The following is a 24,472-nucleotide window of genomic DNA, read 5'->3' on the forward strand; positions in this document are numbered from 1 at the left end:
GAAAGTTGCTCACAAACTGAGCTGATTCACTAGATATAGCGTATTGCTCCATCGCATGCGAACCTGCACACAGCTCACAAACACTGGTTATCTGATTAATACCATAGTTAGCCAGAGAATCAATCTTCATGGACAACGTCTTTAGTTGAGCAGTGATAGCCGTAGCTGTATCCACTTCAAGAACTACTGTTATCTTGCCCTGTGGCAATCTCTGGGTTGGATACTGATATTCATTAGCAGCCATCAGTTCAATTAAATCATAAGCTTCCTCATAGCTCTTTTCCAATAATGCTCCACCTGATGCTGCATCGAGCATGGGTCTTGACTGTGCTCCCAAACCATTATAGAAACAATTGATGATCATCCAATCAGGCATTCCATGATGAGGACACTTCCTAAGAATCTCCTTGTAGCGCTCCCAAGCTTCACACAAAGATTCTCCCGTTTGCTGCGTAAATTGAGTAAGAATGTTTCTGATTGCAGCTGTCTTCGCCATAGGGAAGAATTTAGTAAGAAACTTCTGAGAAAGATCCTCCCAAGTATTGATAGAACCTGCTGGTAGAGAATGCAACCAGCACTTAAACTTGTCCCTAAGAGAGAATGGGAAAAGCCTCAGCTTTATAGCATCTTCAGAAACATTGTTGAACTTGAAAGTGTCGCAGATCTCGATGAAATCTCTAATGTGCATATTTGGGTCTTACTTTGGAGAACCCCCAAACTGGACTGAATTCTGTACCATTTGAATTATGCTAGGCTTGATCTCGAAGGTATTAGCTGCGATAGCTAGCCTGACTATGCTAGATTGAATATCATTGATCCTTGGTTGAGAAAAATCCATCAACGCTTTCGTTGGTGCTGCTGGTTCTCCTATTGTAATTAACTAAGAATACCTAAAACACACGACTAAAGTAACCTTGTAAGTAAAATATCCGAGTCAGTGAACTTTAATGGCCACTGATGTCAAGCACATAAACTAGAAATTAACACCGAGTCCCCGGCAGCGGCGCTAAAAACTTGTTAGCACGAAAACACGCGCTAAAATTACACGCAAGCGTACCCGATCACAAGTAGTATAAGATATAAATCAGATTCATTCCCAGAGAGACTGGTTTAGGTTAATTTTAGTTATGCACTTATGTAACAAAGTATGGTTATCGTTCAATGCTAAGACAAGTAACAAATTGTGTTGATTATACTAATTAAACTAGCAACCTTTAACTAAGAGAATAAAAGTTGAATTACTGATATGAGAATAACACGGGATTCTAACTTCATTAAATACTTCATTCAAAGTCTATGTTCTTTAACCCTAGCATGTGATGGTGATGACAATTAATCAGATAACACGAAACTAGTAAACGCCAACTTTTGTTGTACGAATACCCTACTACCAGACATCCACAAAAGAGATAGAAGCTGAATAGACACCAATTATGTTGAGACCTTATATCTCTATAAAATTTGACAACATAAATGTTTAATGAACAAGTTATCTACCATGATTACATAGGGCAAGTAAGATGGTTAAAATTACTACGAATCATGCATAATAAATACATGAACCTATGCTAGCATGGCAAGTTCTAAACCTCTATATTCACTGTCGCTTCAATAGAGATTAACAAACAATATTAGATGTTTGTTACTAATCAAAGATGAATAAGCATAACCAATACTAGGATATCATAAAGCACCACACATAAAGGATTATAAAATAATTAACTATTGAAATCCATAAGTAAATCCGTTAGAACCTGTAAGAACCCAAATTTTTTACATCTGTAAAAGACCTTTAGGAATAGTAACCTTGTGGTTTAATAAAAACTTTTATGACCATACCGTATACGAGTTTCTAATTTAAGATTTCGAGTTGATATTGAGACTATACGTACCAAATGAGTGTATGTAAAAGCCATTCATTTTAGCAGAAAATGAATTTTGTAAAATGACCTTATCTTACAGACTACCGAGGAATACGAGAATCATATTACGATTAATAATTTAGAATTCTACGAATTAAAATCCAAGTACAAGGTTTTAAAGCATAAAGGATTTATAAGAAAGGATTTACCCCGAGAATCGCTTACGAAGATTTATTACGAAATGAATAAATGACCAAGCGAATATGTAAGAGAATAAATAAATGAACCAAGGCCATGAAAATCCCATCCAAATTAATTAGCAATAAATTATGCAATCTAGCTAATTAAATTAAAAATTAGGTAAAAGATAATATTTCTTAAAATAAGAATTCATGTTTTATAATTAAAATGCCTAGTTAAGTGTGGTGTGTAAGCTAATACCTAGGCTTGAATAAGAAGCATCTTGTTGAACACACCTTATACATACACAATACTTATCACAAATATCATCCAATACTTCCAAAGGAAGCCAAACCAATCAACTTTTTCTCTCTCTCAAAGTTTATCACAAATAACACGGGATTCTAACTTCATTAAATACTTCATTCAAAGTCTATATTCTTTAACCCTAGCATGTGATGGTGATGACAATTAATCAGATAACACAAAACTGATAAACGCCAACTTTCGTTGTACGAATACCCTTCTACCAGACATCCATAAAAGAGATAGAAGCTGAATAGACACCAATTATGTTGAGACCCTATATGTCTATAGAATTTGACAACATAAAGGTTTAATGAACAAGTTATCTACCGTGATTACATAGGGCAAGTAAGATGGTTAAAATTACCTACGAATCATGCATTATGAATACATGAACCTATGCTAGTATGGCAAGTTCTAAACCTCTATATTCACTGTCACTTCAATAAAGATTAACAAATAATCTTTGATGTTAGCTACGCATCAAAGACGAATAAGCATAACTAAAACTAGGAAATCATAAATCACCACACACAAAGGATTATAAAACAATTAACTATTAAAATCCATAAGTAAATCCGTTAGAACCCCACGATAACGACTAGTTTATAACCGAACTCATCGTCACCATGGGTTCCAATAAAAACATGATAATAAATAATATAAGAGTACTAAGGTTCAACAACAAATCGAAAACAAGGATCCGGAGTACAACTATAATGAAGAATACAAAAGTCTTCTTTTCCGTAGCCGTCTTGTGCTCTCTAGGTCTTCTTTTTACTCTCCCTGGTCTCCTTGATAAAAACGTCTTTTTATTGGTTTATATAAGCCCCTAGTGGACCTGGACCCTCAAAATCATCAATTTCTACTAAAATCAGGATTCTGGGGCAAAAAAGGGTGTGGCGGCCGCGCTCAAATCAGCGCGGGAAAGCTGGTTTTTGGCAGAAAGTCGGCGCGGGCGCGCTGGTAGTGGGGCGGCCGCGCAGGGTTTCTGGATTTTTTGTTGATTCTACTTTTGGCCGTATCTTGAGTTCTGCTCATCAGAATTAGGCGATTCAACTGCCCACGCGAAGCTAACGAGATTCTCTAAAACTTGAGAAGGGACTAGGATTCCAATTCTTAGCTATTTTTAGAATATATCCTTGAAAAACTCCTTTCTTTATTTAACTGATGCCTGAAATACAATAACACAAAAACATATAAAAAATACCAACAACTTGAGTCTAAAACACTAACTTAAGCTTGTAATGAAGCGTTCCAAGTAGATATAAAATATACTTATCAATAATGTCATGTAGGCTCTCAATAAAAACTGCACTAGTATCCTTATTAGTCTTTATTGGATTCTTTCTTTTTACAACAGGTTTCTTCTGGGAGGCACCTCAGGTGGATTGTGTTTGAGGAAATGTTTGGGTTGCAGTGCTTGGGTTAGTTACAGGTGGGTTGCCAACATTAATTTCCTGTAACTTAGCACTCTAAAGATTCTGTAATCCATAAACAGGAAACCTTGCAATTAGCAAGTTCCTTGCAGAGAGTGGTAACCTTAAAGGTGCAAGAGCAACGTTTTCTTTATCCATAGAAATTAAATCAGGGAAAGCTCTTTTTGTAAGCTTAAACACTTTGGGAAATCGGGGAAATAAATATTAAAAATTAACTAACAAAATCTAGCACAGTATATTATATTTCTATAAGCTTTTAGTCTATCCCCTATAAAGCATAAAATTACTCTACCAAAGTCGTAGTGAGAACCATGGATTAGAGAGTTCCTAATTTGATGAGTCATGGTAGGAAGTGTATCAAAGTTGGTGCACTTATTGTTGAATGCCCTTGTTATGCAATCAAAGAAAAAAATTGCACTCTTTCCTTAACCCATTCCTATTCAATTGGCCGAGATTCTTCATATCTTTGTCATAGCCAATCTCAGTGAAAAACATCCTCATGTGAGCATCTCCAACAAATATTGCATAGGAATTGTGAGCAGGGAGATGAAGAGCATCGCTAACAGTTTGGGAAGTGACAACCCTCCTCTTATTGTCGAATTCAAAAATGATGCTTGGAGTGCCTGCTTCTCCTCCATCATCATGTAAGCATGTTCTCTAGAAAGTGAGAACCTGGTCACCAAAAATAGTCGTGGGTTCATTCAAAGCAAGGCCCACTTCACTGGATTTCAATAAATCTTGAAAGGGGTGAAACTCAGGATTTATCCCAGTGTTATCCAAAATAGCAGCATAGTTGTTGTAACAAAGTTGGCACCACCATAACCAAAAGTAGAAGATGTAACAGGTGAAAACCTGATCAATATGTGTAGAAAAGCTTTTTAACCGAAAAGGGTTTCAGTATTTATCTTAGAGAGAAAAAGAGAGTTAGAGAGTAAGAGAGTGAGAAGAATTTGATAATGTGATAATTGAAAATCAAATATTGATTTTTTTTAACACTGTACTCTAACTCACACAGACGGTTCAACTTAGTGGGACAAATGGCAAAATGTTATTGGTCAGGAAAACAATCATGGTATGTGTATTAATATATAATAATTACGTGCACAGTTACATAAGATATTGTTTTACAAAAGCTAAATCATATTTCATATCCTCACATCATCAACTTGACACCTATAATCAATTTCATAAAAGTACCCACTACTCTACATCATTATTTTTAATTAAAATGTTGTGTTAAGAATACTTTTAAATAAATTCAAAAAGACATCAGAGTTTAACAGTCAATCAGAGTTTGACCATTATCAGTATTTAATTAACTGCTATCAGGACATATCAGTCAACACAAGTTTGACCAATATCAGTATTTAGCTATACACTCAGAGTTTATCATGCAGCTATTATCGGAGTTTGCAAAGCATAATGTAATGTAATATGTAACCGAGGAAATATAACTCAACATGAAAGAGAAATAGATAAATAATTTTTATGGGTGAAAACCTAGGATGTATTAACTGCTATATTTATTACTAAGGAACGTGAGCTTCAAGGCTCGATTTAACTGCTCTTGTGTTTTGTGACTCGATCTGCCTTACAAGATGCCTACGTACCTTGCTGTATGCCAAGGATCAAGTCAAAAACGTAGTTCTAGGTTGTGGGGTAAGTCCCCTTATATAGATGTTGGAAGTCTTTGAATTGGACTCGGGTTTGGAGACTTGATGGGCAAGTCTCAGAATTATAATGAACTTTGGAGTCCTAAGAGGTAGGAAGCTGATTCCTTATCCCACCAGGTTCCTTGGAGACCAATCTACAAGGATTTATTTCTCCACCAGGACTCATCTTATCAGCTGACTTATCCCTTATTAATTAATTATGAATTTAATTAATATTCAGGGTTTTGGGCCTTCTCAAATGGGCCTAGCTGTTGGCCCAATTCTGATATGATTAATGCAACATTAATTATATACCCAGGCCTTATTTTCATTCCCTATCATTTGCCCCCCAACTTTTGGGAAACAGTGACTAGGTTTCGCAGAAGTTAAGTTCATTCGTTCCCTTACTGAGTATCATTTTTACGTAAAGTGTGGAGCGACCTACACATTTACAATGATTTGCTTTTATCAATATTATTTAGGAATTATCTTAATTTCCAGGAATTTTCCCTGAATTTCTGGGATTTTTCCTTTATTTCCAGGAATATTTCCCTTAATTTCTGGGATTTATCCTTAATTTTCAGGAATTTTCCCTTATTTTATGGGATTTTTCCTTTAATTTCTTGATTTATTCCTCATTTTCTGAGAATATTCATATTTTCCAGAAAATATTTAAGGAATTTCCTTTAATTTCTGGATTTATTCCTTATTTTATGAAAATATTCATATTTTTCAGAAAATATTTAAGGAATTTCCTTTAATTTATGGATTTATTCCTTATTTTCTGAAAATATTCATATTTTCCAGAAAATATTTAAGGAATTTCCTTTAATTTCTGGATTTATTCCTTATTTTCTGAAAATATTCATATTTTCCAGAAAATATTTAAGGAATTTCCTTTAATTTCTGTAATTTTTCAGGATTTTTCTTCTTTTTCTTCCCTCATTTTTTTCTCTCTTTCTTTTCTTTTTTCTCTCTTTCTTTTCCTTTTTCTCTTTTTTTATGTACCCGGTTCGACTAGGAATCCTTATTCGACCAGGATCCTGGTCGAATTAGGCTCCTACAGTGCCCAGGTCGAAGCCCATTTCGGGCTGAAGTATTGGAGTAGAATCCTGGTCGAATTTCGGCCAGGATTTTTATCCATATTTTTTTTCGATAAGGAATTCTAACCATTTCGGTCAGGATCAATGTTTTTTGACCAAATTAACTCCTACATAGTCTTGGTCGATAATATTTTCAACTAGAAGCATTCGACGAGGATTCCTGACCCTTTCGGTCAGGATTTCTTATGTTTTTCTGACCGAATTCCGCCATTTTTGATCCTGGTCGTGGTCTTTTCGACCTCAAGCAATTCAACCAGAATTTCTATGTGATTTTTGGTCGAATTGGATCCCTCCTTTTCAGCCCTGGTCGAAGTTATTTTCGACCTTATCCATTCGACCAGGAATTCTATATAAATTCTGGTCGATAATGGGATCATGATTTTCACAAATTTTTTGGCCCATTTTTTCTGGGCTTCCTTGGGCCCATTCTCTTTCAACTGGCCTTCTTCTTTTGGGCCTTGATTTTGTATGGCCTTCAGATATTTGGGCTTTGGTTTATTTCTATGCCTCTTTGTGGGCTTTTTATATTTGGGCCCTTTTGTTGATTTTCTTTAGAAAATCCTGGATTTGGGCCTTGACACCGGGCTTCTTGGGCCCCTAAACACTTGGATTTTCTAGATTTTTCTAGGTTTGGGCCTTAAACACTAGGCTGGACCTTTATTCCTAAGCCCAAATTCCATATTTTTCTAGAATTTCTAGGGTTTTTATGGATTATTCCAGAATTTTCAAAAAATATTTATTTAATTTAAGTTTTATTTCTGGATTCTTCCAGAATGTTCTTTTCTTGGGCCCAAATGGGTTTTTCCGGGCCCAACTAGCCTTCTTTGTGCCTATATAAGAGTGGGATGGGAGAGTGAAATCCCCACACCTCTCATTTCATTTCTCATTTCTCTTCTCAAATACTCTCCTCTCTTCTCAACATTCTCTACATTCCTCTTCTTAGAGTTTTCCAGCCAACTTTCTTAGCCTTTTCCGGCCTCCCTCCCTCACTTCCAAGGTTTCAAGGTTCCTTCAACCTCCATCAATGACTGATAAGAATTCCGAGAGAGTGGCCAAGATAGCTCAGCTTCGAAACGAGGTAATGACATTGAGATTCGCTCTTCTTACATGTCTTTACTTGATATGATCAACGCCAGGGGGGATGAGTATCCCTCTAATGCACATCTTGACTCTTTTGATTACTGCAACACATGGCATAACATAGATTACGATAAGTTAAACGCACGTTATAATGTTCGTCCCCCCTTAGACTAGTTCCAGTTGACAGTGGCGATCGCATTTGCCACTGGAAACCCGATACTCTTTTCGTTTACACAGAAGCCCTCAATGTTGGGCTTAGGTTTCCTTTTCATCCCTTCATTCCTCACCTCTTAGCAGATTTGGAAATTAACCCTTGTCAGCTTCCTCCAAACGCCTGGAGGAACATTTTATGTTTCATGATTTGTTGTCTTAGGGGAGGTTTTCCCTTATCAGTAGCTGTTTTTAGGAAGATTTTCCAATATTATAACAGTTCTTCAAGTATTTTTGGTTGGGTCTACATTAAATAAAGGCTCAAGTGCAAACATATTTTTAATAGTGCCTCCATTCCCGACAATAATCAACATTGGAGGAGTAGTTTTTTCGGATTAAGGTGGGAGAATGGTGACTGGGGCACCCTCTTCAGATCTTCCTTCGGGAAGGTTAGTGATGGTAGCCTCAAATCCATTCACCTAACCCCCGAGGAAACTATCATTTATAATGAGCTTATTCGGGATGATGGTGCCACCACTAGCTGGACCCTTCTAGAGGAGTTTTCACTTATACAAGTGGGGCTCTCCTCAGCTTCTCCTTAGGGTATATTTCTTCCCTTCCTATTTTTACTTTCTTTCATGCATTATTAACACTACTTATTTTGTTTTTCTCTTGTTTTTGCAGCTGCTAAGGAGATTAATGAGGATAATGTGCCTCTTGTCGAGGAGACTGCGAGGATGAAGAAGGCTCGCCTTGCGGGTCTGGATACTCGGGGAAAGGCTACAGAGCCTAGCATCTTAAGGAAGCATAAGGAGTCCATGGTGGAGGTTTCTGTTGAAGGAGCTGAAGCCCATAGTGCCCCTATTTCTGCTGCTGCTCCTGTCTCGGCTGCTACTGGAGCTTTTCAGCCTCTTTGGGGATTCCGCCGAGGGGATACCGTGGTTGGATCCACAAAGCACGCCTGAGATTGGTCTTACTACGGGGTAACCCCCAAGGACTTCACCGATGTGGTAGCTACTCCCGACCTGGAGAGGATAAAGCTCATGGGAGCTCAGTCCCTGGCCTCGGTATGACCTTTTCTTAAAATTTTACTTTCTTTTTACTTGTAGCATTCACTTTCCTTATAATGTCTTTGTTTATTGTTTTGTTTCAGTCTAATGCCTACTTCCAAGGCGCTGTGAGCCAAGATGAATCATGGAAGAGGGCTTCTGACAAAGCTGACAATGCCCTCAGGAAGCAGTAGAGGAAGTACGCTTCTTTGGAGCGAAAGCTGAAGCGTAAGGAGGAGGAGCTCGGAGAGTCCAATGCTGAGCTGGTCATCCTTAGGGCTGAAAAGGACAAGGCGATTCACAACTACTTGTACTCGGAGGAGTTTACCCAGTCCATGAGGCTGAGGGACGACTCAGTGTTCCCTGGGTTTTTTAGGACTGGCTGAGACACGGCCCTTGGGACCGTGAACGAGGCTTGCCCTGATATTAACCCAGCAGACTATATATGTCTTGATGACAAGACTTTGCTACAGAGGTTCTGCACCCGAGTGGTTGTCTCAGATCGTATCCCTCAAGACCCGCTTCTTCCTCCCCCGAGTCCTCTTCTAGGCCTGCCACAGATGATAGCTCTTCCTCTTCCGGGACTACTGAGACTTCCAGCAAGAGTGGCGGAGACGATGATATGGATGTTGAGGGCACCTCTGCTCCTTAGAGCTTTTCTAGCCCTGCGTGGCTTATTTATTTTATCTTGTTTTTGAGACTTTGCTTATCAGACTTTGTATTATTTATTTGAACCCGTTTTATTTATCAAACTTTATGCTTTGATCTCATGCACTTAGTTTACTTGTCTTGCCACTGGAATTCAAACATATTTCAAAAACTTTTTAAATTTCACAAATTTTGGGGATTTATCCCTTACACAAGTCTTAATAAACCTCAAAATAAAACCAAAACACGTAAATCCTAAGCAAGGAAAGCTTCAAGGTGCTTTTCAACCTACTTGTCATCTTGACAAGTGAGAATCGTGCTTAACCACTTCACATAGTAAATCTTCAGGTTTTGTGCATGCCAAGTTCTCGGGACTTCAAAACCATCCATAGTCTCAAGCTTGTAGGTCCCTCTACCATGAACACTTTTGACCTTGTATGGCCCTTCCCAATTTGGGGCAAGTTTGCCTTTCTGTCCTACACCAGAAGCTTCCACCTTCCTCAAGACTAAGTCACCCTGCTTGAAGAACCTTTCCTTAACCCTTACGTTGTAGTAGAACGAAGCCTTTTTCTGATATTCCACTATCTTCGCATGTGCCTCATCTCGTACTTCATCAATTAGATCCAGGGCTAACCTTTGCCCTTCCTCATTTTCCTCAGCATTGAAAGCTTAAATCCTGGGAGAGGAATGTTATATCTCTACAGGAACAACCGCTTCTGCCCCATATGCTAACATGAAAGGAGTTTCTCCAGTCGTGACTCTACAGGTAGTCCTATAGGCCCATAGTATTGGGAGTATTTCATCCACCCAGTTACCTCGACTTCTCGATCCTCTTCTTTAGTCCAGCCAGGATTATTCGATTCGCCACTTCTGCTTGCCCATTGGCTTGCGGGTGAGCCACAGAGGTGAATCGTAATTCAATTTCATTCTCCTCACAATACTTCTTGAATTCCTCATTGTTGAACTGTGTTCCATTGTCAGTGACTAGGATGCGGGGAATTCCATACCGGCACATGATATTTTCCCACAGGAATTGTGCAACCTGCTTAGTTGTGATTTTGGCCAAAGGCTTGGCTTCAATCCACTTAGTAAAATAATCAATGGCTACAATCAGGAACTTCCTTTGTGCCGTGACCATGGGGAAAGGCCCAAGTATATCCATTCCCCAAATAGCAAAGGGGATGGGTGAGTTGATGGAGGTCAGCATCTCGGGGGGTTGTCTAACGACAGGTGCATGCTTCTGACAGCGGTTGCACTTCTTCACATACTCTTTGGCATCAGCCATCATTTCTCGCCAATAGAAGCCTAAATGAGTTATCTTATGAGCTAGTGTTCTGCCCCCCACGTGTTTCCCACAGATACCTTCATGCACTTCTTCAAGAGCCAAGCGTGCCTCATCGGGCCTGAGACATCTTAAGTAAGGAACTATATAAGATCTTTTATACAAAATCCCATCTATCAAGGAGTATCTCAGTGCTCGAACAGCCAACTTTCGTGCTTTAGTAGCATCATTTGGAAACTAACCGGTTTGAATATGGGTCTTAATGGGATCTATCCATGACGTCCCCAGACCTATAGGAGCTACAAGCTTAACATCAATGCTCCGTGTCTTCAGAACGCGGAAGTATACACTTCCTGAACTTTCCTCTATCTCAGATGAAGCAAACTTTGATAATGCATCTGCCTTAGCATTTTCCTCCCTTGGAATATGCTCAACAGGGCATTCATCGAATTGGTCATCATAGCCCTTACTAGGCGGACATACTTAGCCATCGTATCATCCCTTACCTCAAACTTTCCCTTTACCTGGGATATGACCAGCTTCGAGTCTCCACAGACCTTTAAGTTCTTGACCCTAAGTGTCCCTTCTAAGCCAAGACCAGTTATCAGAGCTTCATATTCTGCCTCATTGTTTGTGGTCGGGAAGTCTAACTTCATAGCATATTCGATCAAGAACCCATCAGGGCTTTGTAAAACTAATCCTGCTCCACTTGAATTTGTTTTTGATGCTCCATCAAAATAGAGAACCCAATATTCCTTCTCCTTATCATCCTTTTCTTTGTCCCCCTTATCAACTTCCTTGTCTTTAGGTATGGTATCTTCCTGCCCCCCGACTTCTTGGTTGGGTATGGTACATTCCACCATGAAGTCAGCCAATGCCTGGGCTTTAATTGCCTTTCATGGTTTATAATTGATGTCAAATTCTCCCAACTCTATTGCCCACTTGATCAGCCTCTCACTGGCCTTGGGACTATGTATAATATTTCTCAAGGGCTGATTTGTTAGTACTTCAATCTTATGAGCCTGAAAGTAGGGACGCAACTTTCTTGAAGCCATTACCAAGGCTAAAGCAAACTTCTCAATAGTTGAACAATTCAACTCAGCTCCATGCAGAATCTTGCTAACATAGTATACGGGTTTCTGGATTTTAAGTTCCTCCTTAACCAATACAGCGCTCAAGGCATTCTCTGAAACAGCCAAGTACAAGTATAAAACTTCATGCAGAGCTGGCTTGGCCAACAACGGAGCATGGGCCATATATTTCTTTAATTCCTCGAATGCCTTCTGGATTTCCTCACTCCATACAAAATCCTTAACCTTCTTTAAGGACTTAAAGAACGACAAGCACTTGTCCCCAGATTTGGAGATGAATCGTCCCAACGCAGCAACCTTTCCAGTGAGCTTTTGAACATCTTTGATAGTTTTTGGTGTCTCCATGTTTAAGATTGCCTTTATTTTGTCGGGATTGGCCTCGATTCATCTCTTGGAGACCATCAATCCCAAAAAATTTCCAGATCCTACTCTTAAAGCACACTTCGCAGGATTTAACATCATCTTGTGGTATCTCAGGACCTCAAATGTCATTAACATAGACTTCCATGGTCTTGCCCATAAGATCCTTAAAAATCTTATTAACCAACCTTTGATAGGTGGCTCCTGCATTCTTGAGACCAAATGCCATAACAAGATAATAATAAACACCAAAGTCAGTGATGAATGATACCTTTGGGATGTCATCCTTGTGCATCTTGATCTGATTGTATCCACTAAATCCATCCATGAAGCTCAGCATCTCATGTCCAACAGTGGCATCTATCAAAGTATCTATCCTTGGCAGCGGAAAATAATCCTCGGGGCATGCATAATTCAAATCAGTAAAATCCACAAACATCCTCCATTTCCCATTAGCTTTCTTTACCATCATAGGGTTTGCTACCATTCTGGAAATTGTATTTCCTCAATGAAAAAAGCCTCTAAAAGCTTCTATACTTCCTGTTTTATACCTTCTTGTCTTTCAGGGGCAAAACTTTTTTTTTGCTTCATCGTCTTCCGACTTGGATCCACCTTCAGCTTGTGAGTGATCAGTTCCGGGTCTATACCTGGCATATCAGCTGCCGACCATGCAAACACATCACAATTTTCTTGCAAAAACTTCACCAACTTCCCTCTAGGGGGCTCCTCTAGTGTTGCTCCAACGAAAGTTACTTTCTCAGGGTCCTTGGGGGCTAAAGGAACCGAAACCAAGTCTTCTGCTGGCTTCCCTCTTTTCTCATCATTCTCTCGGATATCCAGATCTTCAATAGGCAAAACCTGCCCCCGACTCCATCTGCCCTTAGTGAGGCCACATAACAACTTTTAACCATTTTTTGATCTCCCCTCTCTTCTCCAATCCCATTCCGGGTAGGAAACTTCATAACTGAATGGTAGGAAGAAGGGACTGCCTTGAAGGCGTGCATCCCCGTCATTCCCATGATAGCATTGTAAGTTGAACTAGCCTTCACCACCACAAAGTCCAACATCTGTGTTGCTTTCCTTGGTTCCTGACCAATGGTTATTGGCAACTTGATTATTCCTTCTACGGGGCACTCCACTCTCGCAAATCCATATATCGGCATGTCAGTTGAGGTCAATTGGGAGTCATTATAACCCATCCTTAAAAAGGTATCATGGACCATGATATCCACCGAAGCACCATTATCCACGAGGACTCTCTTGACCGGGCTGTTTCCTATTATCGGTGTTATGACCAGCGGGTCGTCATGAGGAAATTTCACACCCTCTAGGTTAGAATTATCAAAAGCCATTGTTACTCTTGTCCTGGCCCTCTTCGGGGCTTCTCCAACAATATGCATAACCTCTCTAGTACATGCTTTCCTGGAGTTCCTGGATAATCCAGCAGCATTTGGTCCTCCAAAGATTGTGTTTATCATAGGCCCTCTAGGCTGGGGATTCCGCCCCTGATCGTCTTGGTCCCTCCTACGATCTTCAAAGTTCTTTCTTCCATTGTTATTCCTATCCCCTCCTTCTCCAGTATATTTGTTCAATCTTCATTTTCGAATAAGGAATTCAATTTCATCTTTCAGTTGTCTACACTCATCGGTGTCATGACCAACATCTTTGTGAAATCTGCAATACTTGCTCTAATCTAGTTTGGCAGGATGAGCCTTCAAGGGTTTAGGCCAATGAATATCTCGATCTTTCTCGATTTCCATCAAGATTTGGCTTCTAGGAGCATTCAGCTTAGCATATTCAGTGAACTTTTGCCCAGGTCCTCCCTTCTTTGGGGTTGAATCAAGGTTTTGCTCAGTTCTGGGATACTTGTCCTTAGCAATATATTCCAGATCAGTTTTCCGCTTCTTGCCTCCAGCGGGCTCGTTACTTACTACTGTCTTCCTCATGCTCTCCTCCACCTTGATGTACTTCCCGGCCCTATCTTGGAGCTGCAACATGTTTTCAGGGGGGCGCTTGGCCAAAGACATCTTGAAGAACTCATCCCTAGTTCCTTGTTACAGTGCTTTCATAGCAAACTTGTCATCAAGGTCCGGGACTTTTAAAGCTTCCTTTGTGAAGCGATTCAGTTAGCCTCTCAAGGATTCTTTTGCTCCCTGCATAATGCTCATGAGGGATGCTGAACTTTTCTCATGCACTCTTTCGCTAATAAATTACTTAATAAAAGCCTGACTTAATTATCTGAAGGACCCAATGGAGTTCGGGGGCAAATGACTATACCATCTTTGAGTCATTCCCGACAGGGTTTAAGGAAAGGCCCGACACTTAATAGCGTCATTCACGGGCTGCAGCAACGGTGCATTAGAGAATGTCCTGACATGATTAGCGGGATCTCCAGTGCCATCATAAGCTTTAATGGTAGGCATCTTAAACTTCCTTGAGATATGGGCACTCATTATCTCTTCAGTGAATGGCGGAGTAGGATCATCAAGATCTTTAAGGGGAAGGAGATTGCTTGGATCAGCCCTTGGGACAACAACCCTTCTCTGTATTGGACCATCCAGGTCTATGATTGGAGGAGGATTTCTCCCCCTTGGAGGTAGTGGGGGGGGCCTGATGGTCTGGTGTGCCTCCAAGTCACGCTTCAGCCTTTGAATCTCAGCCTCGTGAGTCCTGATCCTCTCCTGAACTTCTTGGGGATTCGTCCCTTGGGTGCTCCTAGGACGTTGGTTACCATCATGCATCGGCTCTTTGCCAGCATGTTTCGTTCATGGGGCCACCTCATCATATGAAGATTCGGAGTCTCTCTCAGTGTATGGACCATAAAATTCCTGATCCTCTGGGATAGGAGCCAAACCTTGTATGTAAGGGGTGTTCGCCCTCGTGCTTCACCCCATCCAGCATGTCCACTTCCTCCAACCTCGGGGTAAAGGGGCATCCCATAAGGGGGTTAATAGTCACAATAGTTGAATACTCATACCCAACGGGTCGAGAATTCACAGGTGTATGTAGCTGCTGAAGTTGGGAATTCATCCCTTGAGTAGCCGAGGGAATCGTCCCTTGTGGCTAAGGTTCAATTGTTCCTACCTGGGCTTCTCCTTGGGTGACGGTATAGGTTGAATGCAGAGGTTCCTCCACGGTTGACGAAATCATTTGGGTTGTCCCCGCGGGTGTTCCTTCTTCAAGGGCGCTGCTTGTTCTCCGTGTTCTCGCCATGGTTGTTGTTGTGCTTTCCCACAGACGGCACCAAATATTATGGGTGAAAACTTAGGGTATATTAACTGCTATATTTATTACTAAGGAACGTGAGCTTCGAGGCTCGATTTGACTGCTTTTGTGTTTCGTGACTCGATATGCCTTACAAGATGCCTACGTACCTTGCTGTATGCCAATGATCAAGTCAAAAACATAGTTCTAAGTTGTGGGGTGAGGCCCCTTATATAGATGTTGGGAGTCCTTGAATTGGACTTGGGTTAGGAGACTTGCTGGGAAAGTCTCAGAATTAGAATGGACTTTGGAGTCCTAAGAGGTAGGAAGCTGATTCCTTATCCCACCAGGTTCCTTGGAGACCAATCTACAAGGATTTTTTTCTCCACTAGGACTCATCTTATCAGCTGACTTATCCCTTATTAATTAATTACGAAATTAATTAATATTTAGGGTTTTGGTCCTTCTCAAATGGACCTAGCTGTTGGCCCAATTCTGATATGATTAATGCAACATTAATTATATACCCTAGGCCTTATTTTCTTCCCTATCAATAATATTAAATTGTGAAGCGCAGGAACCCTGAAGATGAAGACTGGATAAATACAAAGAATCAAAAGATAGAATTAATGCTTTAAGTCTGTAACCAGTTCATGGGAAGAAGTTCATTAATATGTTTAAGCCCCCATGAAGAATAAAATGTCGAAGGACTTCCAGTGTCAGTGAAATGATTTAATTTGAAGTATTATAGATCAGGGGTTCAATGATTGAAGCAATGAATATTCAACCAAGTTGTATCAGCTCTGAATTATAAAGGAAATTGAATTAAATTGATTCATGTTAGTTGTTTATGAACCAGACCAGTGCACCAAGCATCATCATATCAGAAAGGGTTTAATTCAATTATATATAAGTTTTATTATTGATACAATTACAAGAAAACAAGAGGTGAAAAATATGTTAAGTAATACTTTACACCGTGGTCGCAAGTAAGGGAGGAGATGGCCAAGTCAAGTTGTGATGTTGTAGTCGCAAGATAGCTACTATCCTAAGTCAGGAAACTCTTCCTAGAGGTTGCAAGTTAGAGAAAGAATCTAACAGGAAAAGCTTTCCCTGTGGTCACCACTAAGGTAGTAAAATGCTCCAAGGCAAATGCTATACTATAGGTCACAAGTCAGGATTCTATTCTAAGGCAACACCTACATTAGTACTCGCAAGTTAGAGTAATTCTCTAATGTAAACTCTTGCCCTGTTGTCGCAAGTAAGGAGTCTTAATGCTTAAGGATATTTGTCTCATGTGGTCGCCAGTAAGAAGTCAAGTAGAATGCCAAGGCACCTCTTTGTTACACTGTGGTCGCAAGTAAGGAGAAAAACAAAGTAAAAAAGTTCCCTCTTGTCGCCAGTAAACACTTGGTGAATTCATGAATCCAGAAACAAATGAATTGTTTTTATGGACAAAAATGTTCCACCTGTCCAATTCATTTGAAAGTCTACAAAAGAAGCAGAATGAATTCATTTCATACAGTTGTCTTCCTCAGCAACCAACTATATTTTTACGAAGCTCCATTGAATGCTCTATTTATTTAAGCTTGTAAACATATTGTTGTGCTGTCAAATTTATTGTAGCTAATCATTAAATTGATTATATTATATTAACCTCATGGTTTATATTAATAAAAAATGTATTCCTCGAATTGTTTTGTGTCTATTTTGATTCCAAAAATATAACGAAGAACTTGTAACGAATCTAAAAAGATTATAGATATTGTATTCAACCCCCCTTCTAAAATACTTTAGGACTAACAATTGGTATCAGAGCTTGTTGATGGACATACAAATCAAGATCCGGAGAAAGAAACAAGTTCTTGAAAAAATTCTTGAAATTTTTTAATATTCAAAAATTCTCATTTCTTGAAATTTTTGAATCTTAAATATTTTAAATTCTTCCAAGATGATGACCAACCAAAGAATTGGAAGTGTCAAGGTTCCCCCATTTGACAGAGATAATTACAACCTTTAGAATAAAAAGATGATGCTATTTATGACAGCTTCAAATCCATTATATATTGGGATATTACTGAATGGACCTTATGTTCCGATGGAAGTGGTTGCTGAATCGACTACCTCAACCGATGTAAGAATTCCTTCCACATCCACTCCCAGGGATCTGTCTAAATATACGGAGACTGACAAGGAGTTGATAAATCTGGACACAAGCCTTCAACGCATAGTAGTGAAATCGACCGATAATGATATGAGTCATCAACTTCTAGGAAGTAATAGTACAAAGGATATGTGGGAAACCAATGAGCTGTTGATGGAAGGTACAGAAGAAGTCAAAGAAAACAGGATGGATATTCTGACAACTCAGTGTGAAGCATTTTAACTTCAACCCGGAGAAACACTGTCTTCACTCTTTGAAAGATATGCAAGACTGTTAAGCGATTTGAAGCTACAAGGGAATGTTTATCCGATACGAGACTCTAACAAAACGTTTATGCTGACTCTACCAGTTCACTTGGAATAAGAGAACACATCAATCAGGGAAAGAGCTAATTTTATTACTATGTCATTGGGTGTGATTTATGGAAAACTGAGAACCCATGAATTGGAACAAGAGCATAGAGCTATTTTTTATGGCCCTGGTTCTGTTGACCGTCAGAGTACGACACTTGAAAAAACCACTGCACTTGTTGCTCGTGAACCTGAAACTCAAGAAGTCAAGGTTGCACCCTCCTCAACAATCAAGGAAATTGTTGTAGCTGAAATTGCTCATAGTGATCCAGAAGGTGAAAGTGAGTTCTACACTCAGGAAGAACTTGAAGAGTTGGAGGATAAACTATGGCATACATGGATGCAAAATTTAGTCATGTTAGATTCAGAATAAAACCCAACTACAAATCAAGGGGTTCATTTGGAAGATTTTAGAAGGGAAGTTACTGGTTAAGGTCAAGCTACAAGGGAGGCTACAAGTCAAGATGGGTAGACAAGAGCAAGATAATATGTTACAACTGCAATAAGTTGGGGAACTTGGCATCTGATTGTAGAAAGCCCAAGGCAACAAAGGGAAACAATTTTTATGAAAAGAAAGAAACTTATGATCTGAAGAGGCAGAATGAAAAGCTAAAACAGAAGTTGAATGCTTATTTGGTTAAGGAAAAGGGAAGATTATACATTGTTGAAGGGAAAAGTATAAGTTTAAGGGTAAGAATGAAGGGAAGAGTATAAGTTTAAGGGTAAGAAGAACATGAATTATAAGGTAGGTATGAATAAGAATTATGATTTTGCATCTTCCTCATCTGCATCTAGAAAGTTATGTAATAATGACAATTATGCTGCACACCTTACACATGCATGCACTAAAGCTAAAGTAGAATCTGTTACATCTTCTAGTGTGCCTACCATGCCTAATTTTCATGAGCCATGTGGCGTAGTTGGTTGTATGCCATGTGCATTTGTTACCATGTGTGAGTATTTGAAAGCTTTTCATGCAACTGCTAGCACTTGCACTGACACTAAGACAAGCATGAGTAATGAGCACAGGAAAAGAATGTAGTACCTTATGTCTCTAAGTACGACAATACTGTTGAGACTAGCAGTGAGAAGGAGTCAGTCAAAGTGAAAGCTAAGCCTATTAAGGTTTCATTTGTTGATTCTGTTTCTACCCCTAAACCTTCAGGACCCAAGAAAACTTGGGTACCAAAGTCTTCTTAATCAATCTGTGTTTGCAGGGTAAGGTTCGAAAGGAAAAGATCATGTGGATTCTGGACAACGGGTGTTCTAGGCACTTGACAGGAGAAAAGTCCATGCTCACAGGTGTAGTTGAAAAAGCTGGCTCTATAGTTACCTTTGGAGATGACACTACAAGAATAATGTCAATAGACATCACACATTAGACATCGGTTAACTTTGCCACTGATGTTAAAAGAGGTATTGACATCATCCCGTATTTTTGTGATGTCTTTGTTCTTTGTAGACATCGGTTATAATTAAACCGATGTCAAAACTTCACCAAAAAAAAAAAAAAATCGTGCCCACCTTTTCTTTCCCCCCTTAGTCAAAATTTCATTCAGTTTTAGTCCCAAAATTCCCCCCTCCCAAAATTCCCCCCCCCCCTTAACCAAATTTTTATTCCCCTCATTCCAATCTCCATCTCAAACTCCTCTCTCTCTCTCGAACGAACCCCTCTCTCTCTCGAACCTCTCTCCGCTCACAATCTTCATCTCACCGTCTCAACTCCTCTCGCATCTCTCTCGAATCTCTCTCTCCCTCGCATCTGTGCTCACATCTTCCATCTCTCGACTTTGTGCTCAACCTCTCACCTACCTCTGGTAATCTTATTTGATTAGAAACTTTAATTGGTAACGTGGAATGAAACTAGTGTTGATGTTTTGATTGAAACAAACTTTGTAAATTGAGATTTTTTCAAATCGAAACCCTAATTTACTTTTAAACAGAAGTGAATATATATATATAGCCATTGTATCTCTCATAAAACACTCTTTTGGTTTACTATCTCATCCAGAGTCGCCGTTAAAAGCAAAAGCAGAGAAAGGATGGTTCAGGGTCTTACTCATCGCAAACGCCACAATTATGCCACCAAATCCAACCAATACCGAATTGTCAAAACCCCTGGTACTCTTTTCAAAAACCCCCTTTCTATTTATGATTTTTTTGTTACTTACTAGTTATTAATTTTTAAGAATATGTATGTTGTTTGATTTTATATTATATACTTTATTGTTATGTATATATCTTTATTAATTATTTTTGTAATTAGTTCTAAAAGTGATTGTTTAGATTTGGGAAATGTTAAGGTTAAGATTATGTAAATGGTGATATTTTAAAATTTGATGAAACTTTAGGAGGTAAGCTGGTTTATCAGACAACTAAGAAGAGAGCCAGTGGACCTAAATGCCCTGTTACCTGAAAGCGAATCCATGGGGTATATTTTTCTTGCATTTATTTTTGATTTTTTTTGCTATTTACATTGTGTATTTGTCGATTTTTAGCTATTAATTTGTGTTTTAGTTGTTACAAGGCTAAATAGTTGTTACATTTGGGCTTGTAGCAATGTAAGATTATATATATATTTTTTTGAATAATTAGGCTTAATGCCTTATAGTTGAGTATTGAACGATAAAAGATAAGCCCTAACCACTTGCATCGTGCTCGCTTTAAGATTCATCGAGTATATGAAACTACTAATTTTGACTCTTTGCATTTCTCTGGAGTCTCTTTTTAGGTCAAACTAGCTTATACATGTGGTCACATGTCATCCGTCAAACTTAAATCACAGTGTTAAGTATATACATCAATAACTACTACCAAAACTTTAAATCATATCTAAGACTGATTATGGTCGAGACTAAACTTTACATGTATCTAAAAATCGATGTAACTTGTCTTGAAGAACATATGTGATGTTCAATTTAATCGATATACATGTAAGTTTCTTTTTTATTTGCCTCTCCTCTTTTTCTTCAGTTTCTTATATACTGATCAAGTTCCAAGAAATGTAATTTATTAAAATTTATTTGCAGAAGTATACGTATGCAATTTATTAAAATTTCTTTTGAGTTTTGAACCAGAATCTGACTTGCTGTTTTGTTGTTCTATTTCTCTCCACAAAATCTGACTTGTGTCTGCAATTTGCTTTTCTATTTTGATATTTGATTAGTTGTGTCAATTCTGATGAGTTATTATAATAACTATCCTAAAATATGAGCTATTTAACAATGCCTTCTCTTTATTGACTATGCAGTCTGAAGAAATATTTAATGGAACCATTAGAGAAGTTAAAGAAGAAACTGGTATAATTGTACATCCAATTTTCTTTGTCACTCTTTACTTGATACCTTGAAGCTAATTACTACTTTTTCCATCTGCACAAGACATTCCTGGAAATGGTTGCCTTCAGGTCAAACTTTGATTTTTTTGCGCTACCTGAGGTTATATGAACTTAAGAAGATAATGTTTTTTTAAATGCACTCTGAGAAAATATATTTGTTTGCAATGGAAAGGCATGCTCAACTTGTGGCTTTTGAGAAATCATTTGCATTGCCTTACCATTGTCCATTTGATGACACTATCTACCAAGAGTGTCTTCTCTTATAGGAGGATGATGGGATTCAGACAATATATTTGTTAGGTTGCATTGTGCTCTAGATTTCATTGAAAATGTATATTCTGCTTCTACGGGAAGTTCAGCCGCTTCTCTGCAGTGCAATCATTATATGTATAGAAACAAATCTCTAAGGCATTGGGTTTTTCTCATCTTTCTTGTAAATTATTTTCTGGATATTGTAGGCATATTCAACTGTTGGCACACTAGATTATATTGCTCCTGAAGTTCTTCTAAAGAAAGGATACCCATTGGAATGTGATTGGTTAGTTCTTGCATGTAAAATAGAAGAGTTTGAATCCCTCGAGGAAATGTTTATATATATCATAAGCATCGCTCTTAGAAGCTAAAAGAAGAGTTTGCCTATATGAAATTTTAGGGCATGGTTGATAAAGTCTGTCCTTTTCTGAATTTGCTTTTGCTAGGAGTCTCTGGACTAATGGTCTTATTGGTCTCCAGGTGGTCACTTGGTGCTATTATGTTTGAAATGCTCGTGGGATACCCACCTTTCTATTCTGATGATCCCATGACAACTTGTAGAAAGGTAGGTTGTTTATGCATATCTATTTCTTAAGGAGTTTTAGCAAATTTGTCACTTGTTATGATAAATATGTCTAGATTGGTAATTACCATTTTCCGGTCAAAACTCAAGAGCCAATTGATTCGCCGAACCAGCAGTCCTCAATTTTGTTTCTTATCTTTTTTCTCAATTATTTAATTCTCTTTTCTTTTCTTCGCCTGTCACCCTTCTTCCCGCTCCTGGATTCACTGTTTACTGGCAATGAGTGCATTGCACGGTATCCTTGTTTGATGCTTCATTAAATATTTGCATGGAAGTGCAAACTTTACTAGAAACGCCAAAGTATTAATTGTTACAATTCCTTGAACTCTTGCAGATAGTTAACTGGAGAACACACCTGAAGTTTCCCGAAGAAGCACAATTGTCTTCAGAAGTGAAATACCTAATTAGCAAAATACTTTGTAATGTAAATCACAGGCTGGGTTTAAAAGGTGCGGATGAAATTAAGGTGTTGTATGGTGTGTCCTGTTCTATGTTCTTGGACTTGTTCTTGAAGTGCTTAAGAAATAGAGTGAATTACCTTTTTGCACTATTTATTTCAGGCCCATCATTGGTTTAAAGGTGTTGAGTGAGACAGATTATATGATATGGAAGCTGCTTTCATTCCTGAGGTGAATGATGAATTGGACACCCAAAATTTTGAAAAGTTTGATGAGGTAAATGTGTTTTTTATTCGTTCTTATTTGAATTTCTAAAAGCGTGCAAGTTTCTTTACAGTCTATGCTTATTTGTTTTTCCTCTTTCTATTTCCTTGCAGTCTAAACACCAAACTCAGGCTTCAGCAAGATCTGGTCCGTGGAGAAAGGTAATCTCACTTGTTGCTTTAAATTTTTTATAACTTATAATGATTAAGTTTAAGAAGCATTCCAACTTCAGTTTCTGCACTTCCAGTAAATCTGTTGCATGTCAATGTACATTTGGCTCCAAATTATTTGTCACCAGGTTTCTTTGAATTTCGTGTCATGTGGAAATTGATACGGTAGAAAAGGGTATGGTGCTTATAGAGAGCTGCCATTATTGACCACCCTGCATAACAGGAATGGGAGAGAAAACCCTGGATTCTGGATTCCTAATTTGTAAAAAAGTGGACACTGGATAATACTGGATCTGAATTGTCATCTCCACTAGAGTAGTTTACTTTCAGAAGTGTTTACAATGTGCAAAGCATAGTATAAAAGCATGTATATAGTTGGTTATAATTCTTCTTTTTAAATATATAGATGCTTTCGTCGAAGGATGTTAACTTTGTTGGTTACACTTACAAGAACTTTGAGATCGTCAATGACTATCAAGTTCCTGGAATGGGTATGTCTCTCACTCTCTTTGTGTGTGTGTATCTCACCTGATTTTTCTTTTTCATATACTATAATGCACAAACTTCACTCATTTGAGAAAATATATTTGTTTGCAATGGGAAGGCATGCTCAACTTGTGGCTTTTGATCCGAAAACAAGTGGCACAAAGAGGTGGGGAACTGGAACCCTACTTTTAACAGGAGGCAGGTAAACAATCGTTATCATCTAATTGTGATTTGCGGTTCAGTTGTTTCCCTTATGAGCAAAGTTGACTGTTAAATTCTTTTACATATGCTCTTTTTGGGAGGTTAAAACAGCACCTGTGTGGTTGATTTGATCGTGCACATGGCATCTGTCCAGTAAGTGGGGGATCATACTTGCTTGCTTGGGATAAAGCGGCTTGCTCATCTTGTCCTCTGTAGTTGTTGAGATATCTAAATAATGAGAACTTATATGGGCCCTTGCTGTCTTGTGTAGAGAGGATTGGTGTCTCATATTTTGAAGAGTGTTCAAAACAGGATAGTGAAAAAACTATCTTACAATTTTCATTAGACTGAATGTCTTCAGTTGGTTTCTGGAGAATGTAATAGTTTAGATTTCAGATCATATGTTTTACTATTTTGGTTGACGTTCTCAGACAATAATTACACAATTAGTGATGTAAAACTTTACATAATTTGGTCTATAAACTTCTTACACATCACTTTCAATTAAGAAAAGCTGATGTCAAAAAAGATAATGTACATCACTTTAAGGTAAAAAACTGATGTCAAAGAAATCCAGGTTCAAGTCTAAATGAAACATAGAAATCACTTTGTTTAAGATAAAACTGATGTCAAGTAACATTATAAACATCACTTTTAACCAAACAAAATTGATGTCAAAAAACACAATGTACATCAATTTCAGACAAACAACTGATGTTAAAGACTAACATGTTCAAGTCTAAATGATACATAGACATCACTTTATTCTAGAAAACACTGATGTCTATATGCTAAATTAGACATCACCTTTCATTAAAGAAACAGATGTTTAATATGTCATTTTACATCACCTCTGTCAAA

General features: G+C 38.4%; 1 long non-coding RNA gene and 1 other non-coding gene across 2 annotated transcripts; both read left to right on the forward strand.

Annotated features, from left to right (window-relative positions):
* Positions 1–374: 374 nt before the first annotated feature.
* Positions 375–481, forward strand: LOC141663142 (small nucleolar RNA R71). The gene has a single exon (XR_012551226.1). It is a non-coding gene; the product is annotated as a small nucleolar RNA R71 (small nucleolar RNA).
* A 21,233-nt stretch (positions 482–21,714) lies between these two features.
* LOC141724538 (uncharacterized) lies at positions 21,715–22,552 on the forward strand. Its single transcript, XR_012576729.1, has 3 exons — positions 21,715–21,795; positions 21,990–22,074; positions 22,427–22,552. It is a non-coding gene; the product is annotated as an uncharacterized LOC141724538 (long non-coding RNA).
* Positions 22,553–24,472: the final 1,920 nt, after the last annotated feature.

Source organism: Apium graveolens, chromosome 5 (assembly GCF_009905375.1).
Source record: "Apium graveolens cultivar Ventura chromosome 5, ASM990537v1, whole genome shotgun sequence".
NCBI classification, from domain to species: domain Eukaryota; kingdom Viridiplantae; phylum Streptophyta; class Magnoliopsida; order Apiales; family Apiaceae; genus Apium; species Apium graveolens.